Consider the following 9,502-nt stretch of genomic DNA (forward strand, 5'->3'; position numbering starts at 1 on the left):
TGTCAATGATTGTCTTCTGGACAACTGTCAGATCAGCAGTCTTCCCCATGATTGTGTAGCCTAGTGAACCAAACTGAGAGACCATTTTGAAGGCTCAGGAAACCTTTGCAGGTGTTTTGAGTTGATTAGCTGATTGGCATGTCACCATATTCTAATTTGTTGAGATAGTGAATTGGTGGGTTTTTGTTAAATGTGAGCCAAAATCATCACAATTAAAAGAACCAAAGACTTAAACTACTTCAGTCTGTGTGCATTGAATTTATTTAATACACGAGTTTCACAATTTGAGTTGAATTACTGAAATAAATGAACTTTTCCACGACATTCTAATTTATTGAGATGCACCTGTAAGTGTTTGTCTTTACATCTTTCAAAGACTTTGGTGCACAAATTGCTCTTGTTTTGTTAATTGTAAAACACATTCCGGTGGGAAAACATTAATCGTTTTATCCTTTACGTGTATTTTGTAGACGGTCCCTATCTGGCCTAAGCGCTAACTCGGTGCTGCTAGAAACTTTAGGCGTTGCAACATATCGAGGAGGAATAAAACCAATAAACTGCGATGTATGTTCGGTTCTACGTTCTAATGCTTTTCAGATAAGCCATTTTTATACAATTATAGCCTACTCATCCACTAAGAATTTATTGATTATTTTTCGTGGCTGAATATCTGTCTAATATCCAACGTCAAACGTCGAACCAACTTTATATCGGTGGTTCATTTACGGTTTTTGTAAAAAGCTGATGAAGACTTCACTTTCTTTATTTTCATATCTTTAAGACATCCACGTTTGCACATCAGTGCCAGTATTGGGTGCTTTTACTAAACGTAAGAAACTTATCCAAGATGATGATGATTGCGATGGCTATTACTATTCATCTTAAATTATGATAATTACTTTATTTGAATGTGTTTGAATGTATTTTAATTTGCCGGGATGATAGAATGGACGCCATTGCGTGAGGACGTAAGAGAACCGGTGAACCGGTTCATTGAATTGAACTGTCCGAAAGAACCGGTTCGCGAAAAAGAACCGGACATCCCATCACTACCTTTTTTTTTTTTTTTTATTTAAAAAACATGTGTGTATATATGTATATCTCTACATACAATAACAATAAACAAAACAAACATTCTTTAAACATTTGAGGGGGGTTCAAGGAGGGAAAATAAATAAATAAAAAACATTAAAAAAAATAATAAAAAAAAATAAAGGGTACAAAATCTTACCAGTCTTAAAAGGAAAGAGACTCATACATGGTTATATGCAATTCCCCAAGGGATTGATTATCTTAGGATAAGTGTTTTAAAGATTCTAAGTATTTTTTACATTCATTTTTAAAGCAGTTTAATGAGGGTTTAGTGTTATTCCACTTACTTTTGTGTATATGATATTTACCCATTGTAATAATAATGTTTAACATCAATGACATGTTTTTCGAAAGACCATCTGCACAACCAAAAACCAAAACCTGAAACAAATTCAGTGATGGAATATCAGTGTTGATATCAATATTTAGCCAGCTGTAAAGATCCTGCCAGAACTTCAATGTGACTGGACAAGAAAAAAATAAATGTTCAATGGTTTCAGGCTCTTCTAAACAAAAAAACACAAGGATCTACTTCAAAACGGAATCTTTTCCGTAAAATTTCGGCAGCTGGATACACATTATTAATAATCCTAAACTGAATATCCTTCATTTTAGGTAGAATTGGCCATTTAAGATAATTACAGAATTTGTTTTTAAATATTTCATTTTCAAATTGTTTTAATTTTGAAGGTGTATTGAAGTCTGCAAATAATTTACATTTTAATACATTCCCTATTACTTTGTTCTTACATTTTTTGTCCCCAATATATACTTCCTCAATCTTTAACTCAGGCAATTTAACAGATACATTTCAATACGTAAGAGTGTTTTGCATTAATTGTTTTAAAGCAAGAGGGATGGCTTTACACAAAGTATTAAATTCTCTAAAGGAACATCATTTTCCAATAATACAAAATCTGTTTGTGGAATTTTGAAAGTTTAATTGGCAATTTGGAAACCTCAAAATCACATTTTAGCAAAAAATATAACCCTCCAACTTTCTTGAATACGCACTTTGGTATATGAAACCACACTTGCTCCATTTGCTTTTTCTGAATACATCTCATCTAGTTGAGATTGCAGTGACTGTAATTTTGCTGAATTTTCTGGTGATTCTTGTGTATTAACTGCCAATGAGTTTATTTCTCCAATCAGTTCCCTTTGTTTTTGTTTTCTCCTCACTGATAAAAATTTGCCTATATCAATTGCTATTTGTTTAACCTTAAATTTAAACCATTCCCATTTATTTAAGTTAGACATATCTAGCTTTTCAATCTCCTCAATGAGAGCCAACACCTGTTGATAAAATCTATCATTCTTTAACAAGTCATTATTAAACTTCCAAATATTAGGAGAAATTTGAGGTTTCTTAAAGACTAATAAGGACAGAGTAACCATACAGTGATCTGTAAGTGGGGCAGCTGTAATTTTACATTCCGAGACAATTTTACATAGTTCACAAGAAATAAGCCAATAATCTAATCTCGAACATTGTCCATTTCCTGAGGAGTTAAACCATGTATACTGAATGCTGTTTGGGTTAGATACCCTCCAGTAATCAACCACATTTACAGTTTTACAGAAATTCAATATAGTATCATCATACACAGAATGTGAACCTCTTTGAGGTCTCCTGTCTAACCATACATCAGGGACTATATTAAAGTCACCCCCTATTATCACATTTTCTGCATTATACTTTTTTTTTCCATTCATTTACTTCATTTACCCGTTTATCAAACATTTCTCTATTAGCCACTTTGTTATTATAACCATAAATACAGAGTAATCAGAGTAATATGTCATGAATTTCTACTGCTATCATTAACCAGTGGCCTTCTGTGTCCCCTTTATGAACAATTACAGAGCCTTCAAATCTGTTAAATAATACCATCACTCCAGCTGAATGTGAAGATCCATGTGCAAACAGGGCTAAATCACCCCACTGAACTTTCCAAAATCTTTCATCATTTAAAGCAGAACGAGTCTCTTGTAAGAAAACAGTTCGCTTTTTGTTCCTTGCAAAATAAAAAAAATAGCTTTACGCTTAACACTGTTTTTTAACCCCCTAGCATTCAAAGATAGAAAAGAAATAGACATAAAATAAATTAATGTATAACTGTCTCAGCTCTCAGCACACACTCAACTTTAAACGCAGAAGTGAACATGTTGTCCTTAATAACTCTATAACAAAACCATACCAACTAAAACATATAGTATTGCCTTTAGTTAAACACCTTTTCTTAAACAGTTTTATCAGATTATTTCCATCTGATATGTGGCAATCTTGAATACTCTAACGAGTCTGCGTGTTACCTTGTGTTCATCAGTTACAGGTATCCCATCACTACCGCTTTGGGGTCCGAGCTACGTCTGTACCCAGTATAGCACATGTTCTCTGCACACTCTTGATCTGGAAAGCATCTGCTGTGGACAAACATCTAACAGACGTCTTTCAGATGTCAGTTTTACATACATTCTAAATCATAAACATCTATTTCAGCAAATTTTGTGGGGGGCCAGTGCCACCCCTCTAGACACGCCCCTGCAGCGTCCCCGACAGTAAACTGCTGCCTCTTTCGATTTATGATTTACTGACACAAAATTCAAATAATTTGCAACGGTCGCTTTGTCGCGTCCGGTGTAGACAGCCTATAATTTAGCTGTTGCGGCGCGGCGCGACATATGTCGCGTCCGGTGTAGAACATAGACTGTCAAGTAATAGCTCATTTTGATACGTTCAATAGTCGATGCGTCATTATTGTTTTAATTTTGTTTGTTGCCACTTAAATTTTAGTATCATATAATAACATTTTTAGCTAAATGTCAAACATATTGATAGGTTTCAGCAAGATGATGGAATCGTGTTTAAATCATAAGCCTAAGAAAGTAACGGTTGAGGACATCAAGAAAGATCTTTCCTCCGACTTCTCCAAATTATCAAAGGTATTTATTATTATCAGATATATTTCATGTTTTAAAGTCCTCGAATGTGATTTAGGCTGTAGTATTTCATGTTTCATATTTCTGTTTTCAACAGGACTCAGTATTGCTGGAAAAAGAGCATTTGCAGGTCTATCTCCGTGTACGTCCATTCACGACTTCAGAGAGAGCAGAAGGAGCATCACAGTTGCCAGCATATTTTATACATTTTTATAGCGTATTTTTTGAGAAATTCTGAGTTTGGAACAACATGAGGAAGAAAAGTGAATGATGAATTTTCATTTTGGGGTGAACTATACTTTAAATGTGCCTAATGTCATTTGTTATGACTGTAATCTCTACAAACAGGAGTGCATCTCAATTGAGCCTCCAGAAACTGTGATTCTAAAGGCACATAAAGCATTTCTGACTGCCAGACACAGTGAGAGATTCGGCCCACAACAGGCACAACGATTTCAGTTCTCACAGGTACGAGGACGGCCACAGTCACCTCTTGCATAGTAATTTATTGCGAACAGGCTTCAGTGATGTTATCAAGTGTGTTTCTTTGTAATATGATTGATGAATTCATGTTTTAGGTGTATGGTCCAGATACAGCTCAAAGAGAGATATTTGATGGAACAACCAAAAGCCTTGTGAAAGAAGTCTTGGATGGAGGAAATTCTTTGATCTTTACGTATGGAGTTACTAATGCTGGGAAGAGATTTACTTTTCTTGGTAAGAATTTTGTATGAGATGTTTGTTTTAATTATATATTGCACTTTAATTATGTATTGTATATATAGCTAATAGTCCATTTTTATGTCTACTTTTATGTTGTAGGCCCTGATTCAGATTGTGGAATTCTGCCCAGGTCATTAAATGTGATCTTTAAGAGCATAGAAGGCAGAATTTATTCTCAAAATAGCATTAAGCCTCACAGATGTGTTGACTTTATGAAACTCACTGAAGAGCAGCAAGATGAGGAAGCTACAGATAAGAGAAACCTTCTTCGACGATTTAAAGATGTAAATTATTTTTTATATATATTTTCATTTTTTTTAACTGTAATTTATTTATTTTTTTAGCATAGTGAAGTACATTACTAATACTCACATCATAGCTGTTTCTTTGTTTATTAGATTGACCCCCGGAAAACTCTGTCTAGCATGTCCAGCTCCAGCTGTTCATTATTTGAAAGTAGGCAATGTCTTTCACTCTGCCTTTAAAATAGTTTATGAACATTCTGTTCGTCAATATGAGCATAAACACTTGACAAACATTGATTTTTTTAGTTTTTTTTTTTTTTTTTTCCAGGCTCCACCTTTAGTGACACATATAGGGACAGTGTCTGTTTGGATGACACCTCTAATGTTAAATTCTCTGTGTGGGTCTCCTTTTGTGAAATCTACAATGAAAACATCCATGATCTCCTTGATGTTGCTCCAAATGTCTCCCACAGAAGGACTGTTTTGCGGCTAGCCCAAGATGTTAAAGGCAATGCTTTTGTCAAAGGTAATCAAATAATTAACTTGTTTTCTAAGTTGAAAATACAATAATGAATCATTAAAATAATAATAATGAAATAAAGGTTTAAATTTAAACATTTTATAGAAATAGTTTATTAGGGGTGTGCGATAATGACAAAAAAATGATATCTCAATATTTTCGATATTTGGAATTTTGTCGATAACTAGACTATATTTTGCTGAGCACGTTTTTGTGCTGGTACTTTGGCAAGTTTAGGACTTCCCAAAGCTTTTGATATTCTTCGTATTCTGTGCGGTGGTTACAGGGCCTGAATTTTCGTTTTGGAAAATGTAGAGAATTCCCCCTTTAGGTGACTCTTATGGGGGGGGGTATAAAAAAATATTTTTTTAATTTGAAGGGGAAGTTAGGGTATTTTTTTAGACATATGTGACCCTGTCTGTGAAATACAGGCTAAAGTCTCAAAATCTAATTATGAGATGACAAGCATCAAAGTTTGATTTCAACCATTAATTTCACTATGATTTCGATCTTTGACATGGCCTTACGCATTCAATATTAAAGATATAAAGGTTATATTTTCACAGTTCTACATCTTTATGAAGGATGATTTTATGTAGAAAACAGTAAATCACAAAAAATGACTTTAGCTGGGTTTTTCACAGGCAGGGTCACATATTTTGAAACTACAATCATGCAACCTAAATGTTTCATCACCCAGTGTATTTGTGTTTTACAATTTATAATGTTGTTGATTCATATTTATATTGTGAGGAAGATACTTAAACAGAATTTTGATTTCAAACTCTGAATTGAATTTATTTGAACTAAAAAAGACAAGTAAACAGTCAGTAATAAAATATGAATAGATAAATGACAAGCAATGGCACAAACAAATACAATAACAAGATACAAGTAATCTATATAACTTTAAAATAACACTGGTTAGTCTTCAATGTATAAATAAACATTAATGACAGACAGCAGTTTATTTAAGTTGTTGTCTCTTTAAGACCTCATGCACGGATCTAACTGTTACATAATTTTGTTTCTCAACTGTTTACATTCATTTAATAGCCTATATACCACAATGTTTAGTATAAATCGACTGTTTACGTCAATACTCATCAAGACGGGCATAATTTTTTACATAATTTTGTACGTATTTGGCCATTTACTTACAATTATTAATACATTTACTTAATTATGTAGTTGTGCGCTCTCAGATGCAGCCATATGTTCACGCGCTTTGGGTGTGAGCTCACAGAAAAGGGATCTCACGGAGAGCGCACAAGTCCTGAATTGAGCACTTGAATGTTTAAAATTTTAAGACTCAAAAGCACATGCAAATGATACATTCCATCATCTTTCCTGAGCGTCTTTCACGCTGAAATATTTGCAGGAATTTCCCGCGTTACAAGCGCAGTTTCTGCGGGAATCAGTAGAATTATGCGTAATCCCCACAATCCTGCTCCGAAATTCAAGCCCTGGTGGTTAGTTTGCTGGAGTAACAGAAATGAACTTTTCCAATTAGTTTCAATTGGTTTTTACCTTTTATGGGCATTTTTACCATTATAAGGCCATTTTTCTAACCTAATTAAATGCATCATCTTTTGTGTCAAATTCTTAAATTTAATCAATAAATTCAAATAGTAAGACACTATAGGGCTGTTACCAATCAAAATCAGTATCAACAAAATTTGTGTTTGCAGTGGAGAGGTACAGAATCTACATCTGAATTGGCATTTAGATGCATTTACACAGACTGTTTAATAGGGCTGGGTACTGTTCAAAAAATTTTGATACCGATACCTTGACTTCGATACCGGTTCCTAAACAATACTTTTTTTCCAATACCAATTTTATTAAATGCTTTACAATAACAACAAACTGAAAAAATAAAACCAAATTTTTTTGATATAATGTGATTACATTACCTTAAAAAAAAGTGATTTTATTTTTACAGATTCAAAGAATAATCTCCTGAGCCACTGCAAATAGTCAGTGCAAATAGTTTTAATAAAGTTTAAATAGTTTTCAGTGCAAAATTAACAGTTTCAAGTCGGTATGTGAGGTTCACTGCTCTTAACCCGAATTAGTTGACTTTACTAGAAATTTACGAAGAAACCCGTTGCACTAAACCATTTTAGTTTTTACACAAATTGAAACTAAACAGCTTTAGTTTAATTAAAATAGAACCTTAAGTTTATGCAGTAGACAAATCAAGTTTACATTAGTAGTCTTTACTCAAAATCATTAGTTCACATCAATTATTATTTGGAGTATTCTGTAGGTTGCATAAAATAACTATTGCAAGTTACAAATACAAATATATATACATTAGCAAATAACATTAACAAATGTTTTTAAGTAATGATAAATGTTATATTTATGTAATGTCAATGTAATTAGACATAGATTTTGAGATTTATTGTATTAAGCATTGTTTCAAATCAATTGGAAAAACAGATTTCAATGCACAAATGTTTTTTTATTGTTCACCAAAGAAATGGTAACACGGCAATGCATTAAACTTGTCAGCCACAAGACAAGTAAAAATAAGCTTTGAAACCGCTTACTAACAACTGTAACTATTTTGTAGAAGAAACATGAACACACAATATTCAACAATATATGCTATATCCCTTGTGAATGCCTGGATATGCATTAAAAACTGGGCATGCATTAAAACGGAGGCAAGCCTCTGTAACTTTAAACTTGGCTGAAGAATTGTGAGAACACACATTAACTGGGCACTAACAGCACTAATATGCAGTGACAGAACACACTTTAATGTCTTATACAGCAAAACACAAGTGGCTTCTCATGGAAGCTTCTAGCATTTCCTTACATTGTAAGCCTTTTTTTCAGAGTTTGCAACCTGGGTTTGGCCCAACATGAGAAGTACCTGTTGGATGAACTGGAATGTGTTCTTCATAGATTTAGGGTAGTTGAGATGCAGTGCGTATGCAAGTCCATACAGAATGCACATAGCTTTTGGCAAGTCGTCAATATTGTCCATCACAACTTCTCCTTCAATTATGATCTTCAGTGAGGCTGGATTGAGATGGAGAGAAGATGAGAGCACGTCACCTTCATGCTCAATGAGGAGGATTCCAATGTCATCAGTAATCGTCATTAGAGTCCTAACAACATAAGAGCACAATCATGAAATGTCTCATTACATAACCATCAATAATGTTAAGCAATTTGTTACGACTGCTGGAGTTCTGTCTTCACAATGATTATTTAAATTTTGGTAACATGGACTTTTAATGTAGGGACAGAAACTTCTGATGTTCCATTAAAGGGATAGTTCACCCAAAAATGAAAATTTGATGTTTATCTGCTTACCCCCAGGGCATCCAAGATGTAGGTGACTTTGTTTCTTCAGTAGAACACAAATGAAGATTTTTAACTCCACATGGTTTTATTACATCAAAACTTCATTTTATTTGTTAATTTTCATAAGGGCAGCTTTACAAATAAAAAGGACACATACAACGATCTTGTTCACATACCTCAGTTGGATGTGGAAAAACCATAGGCACAGCTGATGGTTTAAGTCATACGTGATCCTCTCCTGGGTATGTAAAATCATCAGGGGAAAAATGATCGCTGCAGACCCTCAACAACTTTAGTATGTTAATGGGTGTGTTGATATCCAGCCGAAGAGCAATCAACCATAACTTCAGGCGAGCAGCAGTTGGACATAGTGGTGTATTAGAGGTAAAAAATTATATAAATACCATTCGGTTTCTCACACAAACCGATCATTTCATGTCAATGTGTCATCATGAGCAGCAGGGTTTAATTTGGATTTGTCTGTGCATGTTTTTTTTACTCTCATAGATTTTGTTACCATTGCCATGCACTATACGACTGATAGACTGCAACGGTTAAAGTTAAAAATCATCATATGTGTTCTACTGAAGAAACAGTCAACTACATCTTGGATGCCCTGGGCGTAAGCAGATAAACATCAAATTTTACTTTTTGG

At 33.9% G+C, this 9,502-nt stretch overlaps 1 pseudogene; it reads left to right on the forward strand.

The window, feature by feature from the left end:
- Nucleotides 1-3,945: 3,945 nt before the first annotated feature.
- The window catches only part of LOC107683717 (kinesin-like protein KIF20B), a 33,051-nt pseudogene continuing 27,494 nt past the window's right edge, over nucleotides 3,946-9,502 (forward strand).

Source organism: Sinocyclocheilus anshuiensis, unplaced genomic scaffold (genome assembly GCF_001515605.1).
Source record: "Sinocyclocheilus anshuiensis isolate Anshui unplaced genomic scaffold, SAMN03320099.WGS_v1.1 scaffold3082, whole genome shotgun sequence".
Classification (NCBI taxonomy): Eukaryota; Metazoa; Chordata; class Actinopteri; order Cypriniformes; family Cyprinidae; genus Sinocyclocheilus; species Sinocyclocheilus anshuiensis.